Source organism: Chamaea fasciata, unplaced genomic scaffold (genome assembly GCF_029207755.1).
Source record: "Chamaea fasciata isolate MVZ Bird 193981 ecotype frontalis unplaced genomic scaffold, bChaFas1.0.hap1 SCAF_2, whole genome shotgun sequence".
Lineage (NCBI taxonomy): Eukaryota > Metazoa > Chordata > Aves > Passeriformes > Sylviidae > Chamaea > Chamaea fasciata.
The window spans coordinates 46,327,441-46,346,653 of NW_027094087.1; positions in this window are offsets into that span (position 1 = coordinate 46,327,441).

Consider the following 19,213-nt stretch of genomic DNA (forward strand, 5'->3'; position numbering starts at 1 on the left):
AATCTCTGGAGTCAAAAGCAATTTGTCATTTGGCATTTATTTCAAATGAAAAAAACCTGGAGGCTCTCTGGTAGATAAATAGTCACAGTACTTGAGCTTGACTAGTAGGTGCAAAGCAAATAACATGTCTAACACACCAAATTCCATGCTTATTTACAGGTGAGACAGGCTGTTTAATCATCTGTTATTTCTAAAGGGTATGCTTTCTATGGCAGTCAGCATAATTTAAACAGATGAAGAGAGATTGGAAAGGGGTTTGCTTTTGAATTTGTAGGGAGGTTTCTATTTTACTTACTATGAAGTTTGGATTAATGAAACAGGAATGAGTTTGAAATATGTTTTATGCTTACTAGTTTGTAATACTAGTGCTTAGAATGCATCCAGGCCTTTCTATTTCAAATTATTTGCATTAGGCATTGAAAACTAAAGCTTAAAGCTCAGTTGGGCCAGAAAACAAGGACTCTATCCCATGAAGAGATGTTGAAGTTCCAAAATCCATTTTCATTTTGTACCAAAATGAAGCTGCAAACTTTTCAAAATACATCCACTAAGGATGACAAGAGGTGTAAGGACAAGGGTACTCTGTTGAGATGCGATGAGTAGAGGTGTCACTGCTTCCCTGATTCAGCAACAAGCAGGGCTGGAACTTGGCCTTTGCACCAACCACAATGAGTACTGGCTATTCTGGGCTGGAAACTGAGTTCTCTCTGGCATGGCATCCACAAGCCATTTCAGTTTTAGCATTCATGATACACAAGCAGCACTCAAATTTGGCAGGTCAGATGAGGTCTTTCTCTCTCTGGCTTTTAGTAAAACAACCCTACTTGGACTTCTTCCAGGTGTCTTGAAATAAATACAACTCTGAAAAATCCCTTGGTCCTGCCAAACTGGAGTTTGATTTTGTTCCATGAATGTCTAACAGCTTGGATAAACCACTCCTGCAAATAACTTTACATTTTCTCCTCTGGCATAAGAGAAGGTGTAAGAGAACTTGTGAACTTACCTATGAAAGTTTACTTACTGAATGTCCCCCTCCTGTGTGGAGGAGCTCCAGATAAATAGTGGCGAAGTTCCCTCACTCCTTGCATTCTGATTCCCCAGTAAAGTCTTCCCTGCTGGGACATTTAAAATAAATCAGTGCTGGTTTGAGAAAGTGGCCTGTGGACAATCCTAGTGCTGGCTTGTTTCACTCCACTCTTCCCTTCTGTCCAGCTATACCTGCCTCTTGTGTCTCACGTGCACATGAAAGGGCTGGGGCTGTATCAATTTTAACAGGCTAGTCCAGGACTTCTGCATGCTCATAATGACTCTCAAAGTAAAATGAAACATATTTGGGAGTCTCAGCTTGGTCACACTGCCAAGTTTCCTTAGTTTAAGCAAATGGAGAACAGCTTTCCTAGGGTAAGATGGAACTACGTGCCTGATTTATATTATGAACAAAATACTTATGCTAAAAAATCCTATTGTGTGGCAGGGCTGAAATGGAGATAGACACAGCCACCTGGATCCAGTCAGAAGGTTTAAGACCAGGAAGGAATTTATCTTCAGGTAAAATTAGCAAGCACTATCAATTTTTTATTTTACAGCTTAGAGTCTTTTTTAGGGTCATCTCAGGTCTGTTACATAATAGACTCTCTGTTCCTACTGAAATATGAGGAAAATTATACTTTTCATTTCTTCTGGGTTTTTGGGTGGGGTGTTCTTTGGTTTTTTGTTTGACTTTTTTATGTGCATGCGCATTGTCATATATGAGGCCTTTAGTCTTTTAGATGAAGGATCTTAAATTAGTTGGAGCATATTATAGCCCTTTTAGGTTTTTTATGGCTTGCAATTGGCAGGTGCACCAGAGTGGATGTTGTTTATAACTTATTGTTATGTTCCTGGAACTTTCCTTTCTAGATTCAAACAAAAAATCCAATCACTTTGTCTGGTCTTTGGTCTTGCAATAGCAACAGGAAAATTTTATTTTAGTACATTGGAAGAGATATTGCAACAGCTCTAAATGTTTTGAGGCAACAGAAGTTGATGGAAACTACAAATAGAGTAATACATAGGACCGTCCATCATTCTGGAGAGAGTGGTGTGATTTATATAATAACCTGAAAAGAAATAATAAAGATATCATTATCTTGTTATATATTTCAAATTAATCCACTGAAAACCTTGCCAAAATGTAGATTTGAGGTCTTAATTATTGCCTCACTGTATATCTTGCTGAAAATCCATGAAAAAGGATAATGGATTTTGTGGGATCTCCTCCCCTACCACATGCCTTAAGAAATGTGGGAAAACATGAGGAATGTCAGCTAGACAAAAAGCCCCAAACCACTTTATTTCATGTGGCGGTATTTATTACCAGCTGTGTATAAATGCAATAGATAAAGAGGCCCTGGAGATGTGAGTAATAGAGGGGGAAAGGTGAGTCCAGAGCTCCTGCCCCTGTTCGTGGTACAACAATATGCTCTGGGGAGTGAGAACCAGGACCTCTTGACACCTCCCTATGTGGGTGCCTTAACTCCTGGGCACAGGCTCATGCTCAGTCTTTATTAGTGGCTGCTCTCCTTTCAGACAGCATTCAATGTTTTGCCACCCTGTGGAGCAGAAAAAAACCAGGTGGGAACATCAATGAGAGCAGCCCTTTTTGTGTGAGGTGAGAAAATCAGAAGGTCAGAAATAGAAGAGAAGGGGCCTGGGCAGCAGTAGGTCATACTGGTGCATAGTCCCTGATCCCCCAGTGACCCAGGGGCACTTTGATGGCAATACCTGATCACCTCAGCGGTGTGGGGGCCTCAGGAGAGAGGATCAGGGCTTGGGCTGGGGCAGTGCCCTTCTTGCTGTCAGCCCTGAGCTGTGCAACTGCTTTCAGACTTGCTTGCTGCAGCTAGAGCTGAGCCAGGGATAAAAATGCTGCTATTGGTAGCTTGTAAATAAGAATTCACGCGTGGTGCTAAGCCAATTTGGTGGTGTTATTTCCTTGTTCCTGTTGTTGCTGAAACTGCACTCATAGCAAAAAGCTAAAGGGGTTGGAAGTGTCAAAGGTGTAAGAAAGCTTTAGACTTTGAAGTGGGCATTTGAAGGGCTTTCTTCTTATGTTTTGGTCATAAAACAGCTTTCATTTCTACACAAACACTTATGGACTCAGGATTTATTTTATGGCTGGTGAAATGAGTTAGAATTATCCTGCTCAGTGGCTGCTTCTGCATCCTATGTGTGCAGAACAGTCCTATTGTCTTTGACAAGGATATTACCGGAGAAGGGTAATGGTCATTGACACGCTGTCTTGCTGCTTGCCAGCTACTTGCAGTGCCTTTTTCTTAACAGATTCCTGTATGCTTATATACAGCTTTTCTGGGCAAATTCATCATGTCAAGAAACTAAACATCATCATTCAAACTTTGCAAAGGCATTTTCTTGCTTCTGTATTCTAGGTTTTTTTGTTTTGCTTTGTCTCTCCTGGAAGGAAACAGCCAGGACTGGAAGTTGATGATATGAGATTTGACAGGACAACATTAACTCTACTGGCCTGCTGCTGCTTTTGCTAGCTGCCCAGTTATCAGAGAGTCAGGGAGGAGGTGAACAGCTAGGGGAGATGCAGGGGAAGTGCCTGGACCATAAGCAGGACAATAAAGATGCAGTAATCATTAGCAGAGGGGGTGATGTGTAAGGGAAAGGTTTTCTCCAGGGGAGTCCTGCTCTGGAGCAATGACCTTATGCATAGCTGAGAGGAACAGTTGGAGAGCATGAAAGAAGGGCTGATGGATCGGAAATGGAGGGAGGCATGAGCCAGACCCTGATGTCAGAGCTGCTTTGGTAACTGCTGTGATGGTAACCTCCTGCCCAAGGCCTGATAGCTCCCACAGTGTGGGCTGTGGGTGGGTAAGGTGGGCCATGAAGAAAGAGAGCTGGAGGAGCAACAAGAAGATTAGGAACATGATTTTACGACCAATTTATCTTTGGAAAGATCTATCCCATCACAGTCTTCCCCTGCTCACAATGTCAGTTTCCACAGCACTGCACGAAGAATTTAGAACTTCAAAAATACAACCATTTCTACTTATTTCCTCAGGAGCAATCAAAATTCTCAGTTGAATGTTCAGTAAACAGGCTAAAGCTGAAATAAACAGGCCTCTACCCTCCAGACATGGTCACTCCCTCTCACACCCTCAATGGCTCTGCTGACCCATCCCTCTCCCTTTTCTAGTTTGACAGCAGCTTCAGGAGACCTCTGACATCTAAGGATTTGTTGAAGCTGTGGTAATTGGTGAAATGATATAATTGACAAACTGACAACAACATTTTAACCTTCTTAAAATACTCATACACTTTCAAGGTACTCAAGGTTGGCATGTCACAGAAAGTGTGCTCAGTGAAAGCTTTGGATATATAGCCAGGTTGTTTGCCTGCCAAGATGTGTGGTCTGAACTGCTGCCAATATTGAGTTATTCAGATGGTTGAAGGGCATTCTTATAAGACAACATCGTATTGACACATTTATGCTTGTAAAGTAGCTGAAAGTTATTTTCAAAAAACTTTCAAAACCAGAAGTAGGTTTAAAACATGGTATTTTAGCTAAAATAAGATATTACATGGTACTTCAAATTTGTTAAAAAAATACATCTTATGCAGTAACAAAAAAGTTATTCGAGCAAAAAATAGGTTATTTTCTCTTTTCAAATCATCTGCTAAACATCGTTACTTCAATTTCATATAATTTGCTCTGAAAAGTTATATGAATTTATGGATCTTGGATTTTTTGCTTTTATTACAGATGTTTGTATAGGTGGGCAAAGTGCAACTCCTTGTTTGGAGATGGCTTTTTGTATTCAAACCTGTGGATGTACTCTTTTTGCACTTGAGCTGGTTCTCCACTCCCCACTTCAAGCAAAGAAGGCAGCAACCTCAAATTGTAGTTCACCTTGTCTTGAGGTAGATAAAACCCACTAGGTAAACTAATGGTTCTCTGAAGTGATGCTGCTGCTCTTGGTTTTGAAGTTTTGAAAGAGCATCCCATTGGCTTGGACTGGCTCCAAAGGGTCTCCTCCTGCACAGCTTCACCCTTGGGGGCTCTCAGCCACCAGTCAGACCTTCACCCTTGGATGCCAGGTGAATTCAGACACCCTTGGAGTAAGTCACTGAGTGCTTTGATGATACAAACCTCCTTGTGAGCCCTTCTAGAGTGCAAAGTGCAGTTTGGGCACTCCTACCTTAGCACACAGTGGTACTGTGGGATGCCCTTGAGGTGTTGAGCCCAGGCATAATTTAATGCTGACAGCCCCACAGGAGGTGATGAGTTACATTTAGCTTAGACCATATTGCTGCCTGCTAGTGTGGGACACAGCCTCTTAACAACTCAGGCAGTGAAGGAGAGCAGTCTTATCAAACTTTGCTATGTACTGAAATAGCTCTTCTGGAAATCAATGCTATTCATGCTCTGCTTGCCCTTTGAATGGTATCATTTACTCTGAATATAACATTGCACCTAGTGCTGCATCTTGCTGTCATTGAAACATTCCCCCCTTGTATTTCTCAGTGCAAAGCTAATAGCTTCTAAAGAAAAGGAATCTGAGACCTAAAAGCAGAAGGAAAAAAGTAAAAGGTGACAGTCTTAGAAAACCTGCTGGTTCAAAGGTATATTTAAAATGTATTGTAATAAAAGAACTGTTGAACTGAAAAAAAAAGAGGCTTTGCTTTTTTCCTTTTCATGGCCATGGTTCTTGGAAGTGAGAATACAGCAGGACATTTTGGCTTCATCCATGCTCCAAAATTAAACAGGTTGAAGATGTCCTCTGGAATTTAGGTCAGCTTGGAAATCATCCAATGAATTCTTTCAGCCTCCAAAACAGGATGGTTACATGAAAACTGTCTATGGGGGATTGCTTCTGGCATGAAGAAAACTAGTCCTTTAAAGCTTGCCCTTTAGATCTCTGAGTCAGGTCCCTGAGGTTATTGTTGAACAATGGTGAGCTGAAAACCTTTCTGTGCCTAATTCCAGTTACAGGTCAACCACTGAGAGGATTTCTTCCTTTGCACAATTCCCAGTACTGGGACTGAGCTCCACATGTCTGTCAGGGATGTGTGGATCAGGCTTAGCTGAGCTGGGATTGTGAGCTGGGCTGGAGTGGGTATTGCCCAGTCTTGGCTAGACTGCATCTTTCCCATCTTCTCCATATGATGTTAAACAGGCAATAAGCAAACCCTCCTTGTCAAGTACTGACACCTCTGTGCACTCTGCAACCACAGTTCTGATCTTTGGCAAGCTCAGGAGAAACTACTGCAGTGGGCATAGTGAAGGGACTTATATATATATAAGTGAATATACTTATTCTGGAGGGATGATGAAACAATCTTCTAGGGACAGTCTTGTATCTGAGAGATTGTTGTGGTGGATGAACTCCTTTTTGCTTCACTGCTATCTAATCTCTCAGTGTCATCCCTTCCTTCTGCCACTAATAACAATTACTATTATTTCTATTGGCATAATAGTTGTTTTTTTCAAAAACCCATAAATGGAGCCCTGTCATAAGTACTGTAAAAAACAGAACCTAAGTAACCATTCATGATATGCAAAACCTTCTTGAGATTGTGTGTCATTGATTATAAATGACATTATTATAAATGAATAACCAGACATTTCAGGTGACTGGGAAGATTTACCTAGGCTGCACACCTGCTCTTCCTTGCAGTATTCTCAACCGCTGAAAAATACATATACAGTGCACCTTTTCTCATCTGTTTTTGAGGTCCTCCTCCATCTGGCAAGGCTTGAGAGCAGGCAGTAGTTTCTTTTTACAGTAAACACTCTGTCACCAAAAGTAAATTAATTGCCAAATGATAAAATTAGAAATATTGAAATGGTCTAGCTTAGTGGATTGTAATTAATTATGGACACCACTGCCATAATCAGAGATTGTTCATTGCATACTGGAGACTCTTGGTTTCAGCTGGATAATCTTTCCCTGTTCTGGTTTCACCCATGCAATTTCAATAGGCTGCACTGTCCTAACATAATTCAGAATCAGGAATAACTTCTTCCCTCAGTTACAACCAAGCTCCCCTTTATGAAATCACATGATGAAAAGTGCTCATTTTGTTCATGCAGCTTGTGTGATTCATCTGTCTCCATGACTCAATTACATATTAGCATGATTTTCCGTGGACTTAATTCCTACAGCGCTTCACCCTGAGAGGAGGTGGACACATGCAAAGATGTGCCATGTCCTGTTGGATGGGATGCATATGTCTGGGACTTACTCACTTGCTGATTGAAGGAACTAGATTTATATTCCACAAAGGAAGCACTGAAATAAAGGGCAGGCAAAACACTTCCTCAGGGATGGAAGGCAGATTTCAAATCCCAGAATATTTCCTGGTTTTTGTCTGTTCTATTTTGTGTGTGCTCATTTAAGGGCAGAATTTAACAAGTAGCATCAAGCAGATTTCCAGAGCCTGAGCATCCAAGTGGCATAGAGAAGCCAAGTTCCACCAAAAATACTGGTGCAAGCCTAGGTCACCTTCCTCATGGCTTCCATGTGTGCTGTTCCACTGTCACAGAAGTTCTGTGATGCAGTTTTGTACCTGAGTGTGTGTACCTTCCCAAATAGTGAAGTTATATTCTAATACAATTAATTTTTTTCTCAAATGTTACAAATATTTGAGTTAAATGCATTTTTACCCAAATCAGTCCTCTGCTCTCTCATCTTGGTTCAGCCTCCCTCTGAATGTCCTGGCTTTGCTTGAGCCTGTGATTGCAGAGTTTCATATGTTCTCCTTTTCTAAGAATATTTTCAGTTCAGCTAAACCCAAGGGGTAGGAAAAATCTGGTCAAAAGCCAAGACTCGTGATGCTTTCAAACCAAAAAAGGTTTTGACAAGTTCACTTCCTGAGTGTAAGGCTGTTCTCCTGCAACCACCCAAAATCAGAGATAACAGTTTTTTGTGAGCGAAAGTGACAGGAGATTCACTACCTTGTAACACTTAAATTTGGCCTGAACTTCTAGTTCATACTCAGCTGATGGGGTTTTGTTCTTATTCCTGCAAAAAGTCTCAGTACTGTGAGGAATGGTAGAGAATTAAAAACCAGTATGTATTTTTCTCTGCACATAGCGGGGTTATCAATGTTATAATAGTAATTCTTACTTACTAATGAAACATGTAATACATTTATGTTTATTTTTCCATATGAAGCTATTTTTTATAAACACAAAATTATAAAATATATAATGTATTTTAAAATATTATAAATAATAATAAACAATAGATTATAAAATCTATAAAATAGTGCCTTTGCCATGGGAAGGTGATGTGCACCCTCTTGACTCTATTGAACTTGGCCTTCCTGTACCTTCTGTAGGAATATGTGGTTAATCTGACTTCCTAGCAGTATGTTGTCAAGGAAATCCTAGAATACTCAGTTAAGTACTGAAATAAAATTTTTCTCTGAAATGTGTAGAAAAACATTCAATTTATATGGACTGGAGACCTGTGGCCATCTTCAAAGTATGTATTTGTTTTTCATTTGTTATGGACAGGCAATTAACTTTACTGATTCAATTTAAATTAAAGTTTTCAATAGCCACTTTGGTTCCCTGCCTTGGAAGGTGCAATTAATTACATTATTGCAAAATTATTGCACAGCCAAGTATTTGAGATATATATCTGATATCAGACACAATTCACAGGGGAGGTCATTACAAATGCAGCATATATAGCAAACCAAACCTTTCAGAAAAATCCTGAGCACTTAATGTTATGCCAGGAGTCAGACTCTTAGGGCAAATTCCAGCCTTTGCAGATAAGGCATCATCTTGGCTCAGCAGAGAACTTTTACAGAGCTTGCCTGGGTGAGGTAAGATGGTCTGTTCTCATCTGTGCTTAACCTGTGTGTGACACAGGGATGTTAACAGCTATGGAAGTGTCTTCACATGGAGACGTTTTTAATTGCATTTCACCATCTAGCAATGAAATTGAAATTGAGGGCAGGAAAGCAAATGGTGCACCCTTCCTTCCCAGCCTCAGGCAACTGAAATACCCAGAGGTCCAGAGGGGAGAGCGTTAAAGCCATTTAAAACCAAATTTCTTCTTTTAAAAATCAGATGAGTTAAAAACAATGAACGATATTTAGTTCCATTTTCTCTTCCAGGCATCTGAAATAGACAGCTCTGTGCAGAGAAATTACCCAGCTCCCCCATGAAGGATCTTTATTTGAAATCTAACAGTGCCACTGCAGCCTTCTGTGCTCAGAGCTGGAGTGATTGACACGGTGTTACAGCAGCTATGCCACGAACTGTGGGGGCTGCCTCAAAGGTTGCCTTCGTATTCACAGCACCAGTGCTCTCAAACCCATCCATTACATAATTAAGAAAAGTAAACCACAGAGATGTAAATTTTAACTGTGTCAAACTGGATTTTCTGGTGTTCTGCAGGCTTCAGGGAGGGGGAAGTTGGGGAGCATCTGTACCACATGTGGAAGGCAAGGACTTGCAAAAGAATTAGGCTCCGGGAGTTTACAGAGCTGTGCAAATGTGCTATGCACACTCAAATGCACACTCAGTCTGGCACCAAGAGCACACATTTCCTGAGTGACAATTGAGCCAGTAACTCATCTCGGGGTGTTATATTTCTCAATCAAATAGCAGGCAGTTCAATAAAAGAGGTTTTCTGCTTTTTTTCCAGCTCTGGTTTTGAGTAACAAAACTGGCAGGTGTGTTCTTGGGCATTAAGGGTCTACAAAACAGTGTGGAAATTACAGCAGTGCAGACCAGACAAGAGTAAAGAGTTGTAATGCAAGGAGGGGGCTGTTCCTCATCACACATCCCTTGGCAGCAGGGTAGTTAGGGGCCTCCTGCACCTGGAGGAATTCCATCTCTCCAGGGTGGGCTGGTTGTCTTGGTTTTTTTGCTTCTGTGGCTTGGAAAGATCCATGAAAGCATGCATTTTTAAGAAAACTGTTTGTTTCTTTTGACGGAAAGAAATTTTGACTTTACAGGTGTTTTGTTCTGCCAGATGGCTTCACAGATCTGGTTTGACCAGCACAGCTGAGTCTGTGGTTCAAGGATACAGTAAATCCTGCTTGAGTGATGCTAGCTCAGACTAAAAATAGGTCATCAGGGTGTCAGGTGCTCCCCAAGCACCCTGCTCCTTCAGAAGTCTGGAACAGGTTAATTTGCACCCACCGGTTTTGTGCCAGCCTGAAGTTTGTTTACCTGTCAGAGGGATGATAGCATGGAGCCAGATGCTTGGACCTGAAAGTCATCTTCTCTGACATCTCTTCTCTCCTTTGGAACCTACAGCTCTGAGGCACAGCCATGACTATGTAATTGTGGCATTCACAGGCCAAGCCACAGGTGTGGTGGTGTGGACACCAGGAAGACAGACCTGTGTTGACTTCTTGAGCCAGGAGCGAGCAACGCCTTTGTATTTATTAATCCATGAAAAAATGTCTGTTTGGCTTTGATCTTCCTTGGAGCTAAGAAAAAAATCTCACTGCCTGCAGTGTCCTGCAGCAAGTATCTCCAAAGCTTATCATATATTGCATGAAGGAAGCTCTCCTCACTGGTTTAAGTCTGCAACCTGGTAAATTTTCTAGATGTTTTGTAATTTCTGTATCAGTGAGGCAGTGAACATAATTTCCTGTCAAAGTCCCCACACCCTTCATGATTTTGAGGAGCTCTCCCATCTGCTTTCTCAACAATGTCTTCTCCCAGCTGAAGGATCCTGGTCTGCTCGCTCTCTCTTTGCTCTGAAGCCTTTGGCCATCCTTCTCCCTTATTTTTGTCTCTTTCTCGGTTCCCCTTCATTTCTGAAATGAAGGTACAGCTGTACCATGCATGGCATGCTGACAGCCAGCACAATGTCCCTTGCTGTGCCTTTCCCAGCTACATTTCTAACCTCCCATTTGACCTCTCCTGAACACTGAGCTGTCATTTTCAAAAACTATCTTGCTCCAAGATCTTTCCTGAACAGCCAGTTCAGAGTTTTTCACTCTGTCTGCAGCAGAAGCATTTTTCCCCCATGTGCATTATGTTCTGCTTATCTACATCAATTTGCATCTTCCATTTCATTATCATTCGCCATGTACTACCAAAGATCACTGGGAAATTTCAGCCCCTTTTCTGAATATTTTAGGAAACATCCTCCCTAAACTTTCTGGGAATGCCTGAGCACTAGGAAGCATTGGCTTTGCCTAAGTCAGACAACAGGGGAAATGCTGAGGACTGACATATGTTTTAAACCTCACCCCTGTAGGGTTTGGGTTATAAATATGAGAGAGTTCTCTCTTCTCTCAGGGTGCAAAGTGAGAAAACTGATGAAGTGTTTGAGTCCATGCTCGAGTAGGAGGTGGATCAGAGGACCTCCACAATCCCCATCAACCTAAATTATTCCACAGTTTAGAAAATTGTCATGTGTGTGTTTGGAGGGGGTGGCACTTTTTCATTTATACATTACCTGTCAAGTTAAACAGATTTACTACATTCATTACTATGCTGTTGAGAAATAGCCCAGAAAAGCCTAGCTGGGGAAAAAGGAGCAGAGTGAATTGACAGTCCCTGTGCTTTTCAATTTTATCTGTCACATTACTGAAAAAAATACACTTTACAGTAAATACCAAGAGGTACCTGCACAGATATCTAATTTAAATCACTGATAAATAGGGGATTTTCCATTAAGGAAGTTTCTAGTAGTCTTTTCAACTGCATGCGGTTTTCTTGCCATGTTATGAGATGTGACCCTAGAAAGCCCATTTTTTGATCACATTATTTATACTAGTCATGGGAGAAGCCAGGGACCATGTTGACTCAGCAGCTACCCTGCAACAGTTGGCAGCAAGCTGAAGCACAACCCCCTCCAGCACTGATTGCTGTCATCTAAGCTGTGTCCACCAGCCCTATCTGAGAAGCACCTGACCTTCAACTTCACACCAAGGATCTAATTTGGGAATATTTGTGGGGATTTCTTAGTAACAACATTTGGATTTCCTTTTAATGTCTTGATGGTTTCACATATACTATGGATTTGTAGCTTCTCAGGGAGTACTGCAGAGGCTGAGCTTCTCAGCTTCTCCTAATATTGGTTTAGCCTCTACCTCAATAATAAGCCTCGAGGGGTCCCTATGCAGAGAATTCCATGTGATAAATGGTTTATGATATCCTGGCATGGCATGAAACTGCAGCCACCTCCTCCCAGGGCTGCAGAGCCCTCTGCCACCTCCATTCCTCTCCTCCCTGACACCTCTGTCCCAGACTAGTGGCACTCTGCAAAGCACTCCTTGGCACATCCTCAGTCCTGGGCCCTTCTCCATCTTTCCTGGTTTTTTCTAATGCACTCACTCAGTGCATAATAGTTTCCAATGCCAAGTTGGCTCTGCTATAGGATCACATCTCCCAGCTCTCTGCCAGGGATTTCCTTGGCTCTTGCACACTGTGCTGCCTGTCCCTGCTTCAGGCAAGAGACTTCTCACTTTTGCTCCACCTTCAGCTTTTGTCTCTGCCAATACTCATGATCACTGATACAGACTCATGATTTTTTTTTTTTTTTTTCTGTTGGGGCAGCCTGAAATAAGGGAAAAACAGATTATTTTCGCAGCTTGGTTGTTGGCCACATACTTAAGAGATCTAAAGTGATTTTTTGCATGTGATTTTCTGCGCAGCAGGTTGATATGGTGGGTGGAAACAGCATTTCTATATTCCTGGTTTGGAAACTTGCGGCTTGAATTATGTGTGAGTGGCAGGTCTGAAGCAAAGACCTGCCTTGTTCAGCTCTTGCTCATGAGGTGGGCTGTATTTTCTTGCTACTAGTACTGAAAAAGAGAAGGCAAAAGGAAGGGTTTCCACATGAGAGGGTGTGGAATTTGAAAACGCGTTTTTTTCCTGCCACAAAAAATTGCACACATATACAACTATACATATATATTTAAAAGGACTTTGGCAGGAGAGAGGGGTGGGTTGCTTATGTGGGTCTTTTTAGTATTGCCAGTTTTTGATGTAATTTGGGGCTGTCTGGACGCTATCCCCATGGTTCATGCTATGCTGTCCCCCTCTGTGTTGTCCCACACGATGGAGGGGCACAACCAGGAGGGTTTATGTGTGTCGAGTCAGCCCCATCAGCAGCAGCTGAACAAGCTGGATTGAAACAGCCCCCACTCTCATGCCTGCTTACAGCATTATGCCTACAAAGAGAGGGTTTTCTGAAATGCTTAAAGCAACCCTGTTCCTGTTGGATGAAGCGTGAGGGATTTTTCAGGTGGATTCAATGCAAATAAGACTCAGCGCTGACACTTGCAAGGGGACCTCTCTTCCTGCACAAGAGGTCTCCTCAGAGAGAGCTGCAATGGAGATTGTGAAAAAGCAGCTCCTGGAAAGGGAGGGAGGCAGCCACAGCATCTCCTGCCTGAGCTGCTGAGGGAAAGGAGAGGGAGCACATGGGAAAGCCCCATCACAGTGAGATAAGGCAAATGGTGGCAGGAAGAGGAGTCAGCTCTTAAAATACTTCCTAGGACAGGGATGGGGGGATTCTGATGTTTGGCATAAACCCTCTTTAAAATAAATACACCATGAGTTTCATATTCCATCATGCTAATTCTGTTGGCAGATTGGATAGAATTGAAAATGTGCTATACATGGATCACCAAAGGCATAGAAAAAACTGTATTTGACTCCTTCAGGAGATGCAGATTTCACAACAGTGCCATGTCTCCATCACCCGTCTCATGACCTGCCTTCCTTCCTTGTGGGTCCCTTTCAACTCAGCTTATTCTGTGAGTCTGTGACACAGAGCACAGGAGCGCTCCTTGTCAGCAGCAAGGCCAGGAAAGGAAAAGTCCTGGGAGCCCCTTGCTCCTTTCTCTGTCTCACTGTGCTGATGTTTCCATATGACCCACAGACTACCAGCAAAGAGGCAGCAGAATTCCCCTGCCTGTGCTCATTGAAGGGAGTAACTTCCTCTTGTGTCTCCTTGGTATTTGCTTGATTCTAGCACCTTCCCTATAAGGTTGCACTGCTTTTTGATGCTTTTTTAGTGTTTTCTGTCAGTGGGAACAGCTGAAGAACGGGGCCGTTGTGGGATTGGCACTTAATTGCATTCAGGCTCCAATCCCTCGTGCAGCAGTGTCAGGATCCCCATCTTTTTGCAAGACTAACAGATGGCTTTGCAGAAAGATCCAGGCACTGGAATGATCTGCAAGGAACGATCTGCAGAGGTTGCTGCTAGAGGGAAAATGTTTTATACATGTCAGGCTGGGGCTCTGGACAAGGCAGACTTGATTTTTATACTGGCATTTTATCAGACACAGCAGATGCTGAATACCAAATTACAGTGCCTGAGAAAAACAGCAAAAAAGTCCCACAAAAAAACAACTGGGAGAAGGTTTGTATTATGTTTGCTGCTCCCTTAAAAAAGTAGTATAGGTTCTAGAAATGTATGGGTTTCAAAAAATGCAGAAGTTTGGCGCAAGAGGCAATATCTTTTATTAGAGAAACAGATATCAGAAGAAAAAATAGCCAAGCTTTTCTGACAGCTACTTTGCTGCTGTATGATTCAGTCATTAATAAATATATTCTTACAATTTGAAGGAGATCTGTTCAAGGACATCTGGAAATTGATTTGAATTGTGCCATTACTTGTCAAGATGGTTGCTGCCTTATAAATACAATCAGGGATGAGATTAGCCCTGCTTTTTAATTGTGGACTGACTTCTTCCAGTAGGAAGGTGTTTCATGACTGATTATACATGTTCCTTTGCACCAAATGACACCTGCTGTCATAATAGCTTCCATTTTTATTGCAATATAATACCAATGATCTCAAAAGGCTTCATAAATTACTGAAAGATTTACAGGAGGAACAAGGTGTTTTAAAAATCTTATGTAGGAAGCCTGTTTTTGTGACTTATTTTAGAAAGCACTTTTTAATAATTTAATTAGTGTTCCTGAAATTATGGGGAATATCAAAGCTTTTTGTTTCTTTGTTTATTGCGAGGAACTAGTGAATAGTGAACTAATGAATTATGGGTGTCATCTTACATTCCCTGCAATGGGAAAGATGCAATCCTAAATACTTAGGAGAAAAGAGAGAGCCCACCTTCTCTTCACTCTACAACCACAAATCTCAAAGTAGTTAAATAAATTAGTTTGTTCAGAAATACCTTTTGACTTAGCCTGACCCCCTTTCACTTTCCTGGTCCCTTCTTTTCCTCACTTGTTCATGGAGCTTTCCAGATTTTAGAGGACTTTGATGACCCTAGAAAAAGTGAGCAAAAGCATTTTGCCTCCCATACGACTTTAATAATAAATCTGTCAAACTCCACCTGATACATCATAAAGAAATGACAAAAAAAGAAAAAAAAAATTATGAGCAGTTCAGCAGATATTGGCAGTACTGGCACGAGTCCAATTTCCCCATGTCTGGACAACTGAGTAACATAAAAGCAGGGTTTATATATGCCCCTGACAATAGCTGAAGGCTCTCTTGGTTCAGCCTGAAGGTTCATGACCCATAAATATTTCTCTCCTGGCAATTGCAAATTTGGCCTCCTGCTACAGTAGAACCTGTAAAAGCTATAGACAGTCTATGGCTCTCCTGGGACCTACAGACTCCCCTTGCAGATTTTATGAGTATCAATCACAGGCATTATCTCATAAGACTCACAGGTTACCAGCTGGTCTGGTGTGTAAAAGTGTTGCTTGCAGTGCTGGAGACTGTAAATGAATTTTAACAATTTCTGTTTATGAGATATGGAAGAATATTACATTTTCATTCTTAGAACTCAAAGCTTCTGTTAACATGGCAAAGATCTAATCTAAGTGTCACCAGGTACATGTAAAAAACAGGTTTTACCTACACAACAGCTGTTTTCACAATGTTTTGTACCTTTTTTAGAGGCTTTTAGTAGAGCTGACAGTGTTCTCATGACTCTGAGAGGTGATCAGGCGTGCTCTTGACAATGCATGTCTTCCCTTACTAGTACAGGCACCAACACCCTGGTTTAATGGGAAAAGAGATCTTGAAGAAAATGTGGCTTTTTAATAGATCAGTCAGTCTGGTTCAAATTGGTTGGTAGAGCTTTTTAAACACCCAGCTATCAGAAAGGGAGCAAACTCTTCAATATGGGCAGCTTGCTATTCCACATTTCTTGGTGTCTTTGGGGTCTGTTCCTTGCATTTGGTCTTGGCAGATTGAGACTGCAGAGACATCTGTGACTTCAGTGTATTTATACATAGGAAATAAAAATTTTAGAGCTCAATTTCTCCATATGCCTCTTATAGCTTTCTATTATTAGAAGGCAAATATCTTGGATGTGTTGCCAGCTAGCTATATGCAGGGCTGCCAATTGTCTCCATTTCATAATCTAGGTTGCTGATATTTTCAGGCTTGGCTTTGGGTATCTTTAGAATCTGCCTTGTGAAAAAGAAAAGGCATTATTTCACTATTGGCTTATAAGAATGAGTCATTAAATTTGATAAAACAGATGGAGATTGTTTCTCAGTAGGTCTCGAATTCATGTCTCGTCCTAGATCCTTTCAGGGGAAGACTAAGAACATTTCCATGTTCTTCACTTTAGAAAATGTGGCTCTTCCCTCTGTTTGACAGGAAAAGAAGTGAGATGATGATGTATCCCTCACCCTGCACCCACAAAAGCAATGTTCTTCCCCTGTATGTGCAAAAAAGGAAAATGAAAGTTAGGGCAAGGGAATCTGCCACCTGGGGAGACTTTCACAGTTCATGCCTTCCATTCATGTCCAAACCCAGCCTGTTTCTCTCACTCCCTCTCAGAAGAGAAGGCACCTTGCAGCCTTAGGACCAGCACACCTCAAAAGGAAAAGCAACCAAATATCAATAATCTAAACTATACGTGAAAACTGTATGGAAAAACAAAAAAGTAAGCATGTCTGCTACCTCATCAGCAAGACCATAGGGATTTACTGGAAGAGTGAGGGCACTGTCCCAGCTCTTGTCCTGATCTCTGCACTCTCAAAAAACTGAATTCACCCAGGAATGCACAGTGAAGGATGAATCACTTGAATATTCCTCAGATCAAGGACCATCAGTCTTGTGACACAAGCAGCGGTCGGAATGAGTGTGCCATATGCTGAAGGTATCAGGAATGTCACCCAGCTTGTGCTGCTCAGAAGAGTGGTGAGACCCTTTTGTTGAAATGATCCTTTTAGAAGCAAGCAGTGTTTCAAAGCTCCTCTGTGTCTGGCTTAGATTCAGCTCACGTGCAGGAAGCTGAGCTCTCAGGATGCCCTGGGCTGGCACTCCCTGTGCTGCAGCACAGCACAGACAGGCACCGTACAGCCCCCAGGTGTCAGGATGCTGCAGACCACCACTCTCTTCCCCATGCCGACGAGAGGCATCTGGCAGGGCTTGGGGGAGGGTTAAATGAGCTTCTTCCCCAGAGAAAGCATCTCCTCACTGAGGCAGTAAATCACTGTCTTGCAGTGACACTAATGTACGGAAAATGAACTGCTTGTGGATCAAGTTGGAAAATACTGATTCCATGAAAACCGTGCTACATGAATGCTTAAAGGAGCAATTTGAGATGAGGAATGTCTCTGTGGCAGCTGCTGTGGCACCTCACCATACCCACATGGTGTAAAAGGGGCCAGAAAGGGGAAACAATATCATTTCTATTCCAGCAGTAATTCTAGTGCACTGCCTTGCCCAGGGTCACCTGAGAAATCAGAGCATTGATGGATTAAAAAAAGGTAATGAGATAATTTTGTGACAAAAAAATGTTTGCTCTCTCGAGCAAGATGCCACTGAGACCTTCCAACCTTTAGTTCTGATGTGTGCTCCAGGTTTGTTGCTTCTATTATCTCTAGATCGAAGTCTGCATTTCCTCTCTCTTTTTAAAACATTGGCTGAACCTCTCCTGGATAAATCTGATAGGAAATTATGCATCAAGCTCATTAGAAGCATTCTGCTTTCCCCCAGGACACCCAGGATGTGCCCTAGCAGGAGCAGAAAGTTTTCTGCAGAGATGCACGGGAAGGGGGAGTAATTGCCAGGAAAGAGCATCTATAAAATAAAGAGAAGGCTAAACCAGGTGTTGCACTGGATGTGGCTCTTCAGAGAAGGAAGTTGAGAAATGGGTGGACGTGGCTCAGGCACTCTGGACCCCTTTGCTGGGGTGCTGAAAGCAGTTCCCATCCAGTGCTATTATATGTCCCCGGGGCTACTGGCAGTGTGAAGTGCAGAGCTATGGGGCCTTGGCTTCAGGCTGCTTCTGAAACACAAGACACTGTGCACTGCCTAAGGCTGGATACTGACTACTGAAAAACTGTAAAGAATTGACTGGTTAAAAAAAAAAAAAAAAAAAAAAAAAAGAAAAAAAAAAGAAAAAAAAAAAAGAAAAAAAAAAAAAAAAAAAAAAAAAAAAAAAAGCAAGCTCCTGAAATCTTTGGATTTTGAATCTGAGCCCTGCAAATGGTTCCTGCCCTGCAAATGTTTCCTGACCTTTTGAGAGTGTTTATGCACTGCCTTGTGTCCAGGGCCACTGTTTGGATGTGGTGTTTCCTTTCCTTTGCAGTGCTATGTCCACAGCCTTTTGCATTTCTTAATGTAAATATGGATGTAGCACAAAGTTGCACAAAGCCTTGTTTCAGCTGTTTCACATACAAGCAAACAATTAAACTGTTAGCTAAGGCTGAGCTGATATAGTAGGAGCTCTTTCACAATGTTGTTACATCTGTTGGGCCCCAGACAGTGAAAGGGGTGGTGGTCTTGGTGGTCTGCAGAAGAGCAGATGTCCCTGGTTTCTTTTGTGAGGGCTCTGTCATCAGTGAAGTGATGTTAATCTTCTCCTGAATATCTTTCAGGTCTAGGGTTGTGTCAGGAATATTCTGCTCCTCTCAGTCCTTCTGCATGGGCTCTTGTCTGTTAACTTTTGTATGGAACTGAGGATTTTGTGACGGTATGAGTGCACTGAGGAGAGATGCACTGAAGGAGAGCCAGGTTTATCAATCTGGAAAGCTGTAGGTGACAGAACAGATATCCAAGGAACAACTGGCTTTTTGGGTTCTGCTGTGTGGGGAAGAGTTGAAAAGTCCAATACACCTGCGAAGCCTGCACAGATTACAATGATTAAACAGATAATTAGTACAAGTCCTTACCTACTAGGTGTGCTTAGTAATGAAAATGTGTCACTGTGTACTAATAGCACCTAATAAAGTAACAACAGAGGGGATTTTAACAGTAGACTATGGACATCTGATTTA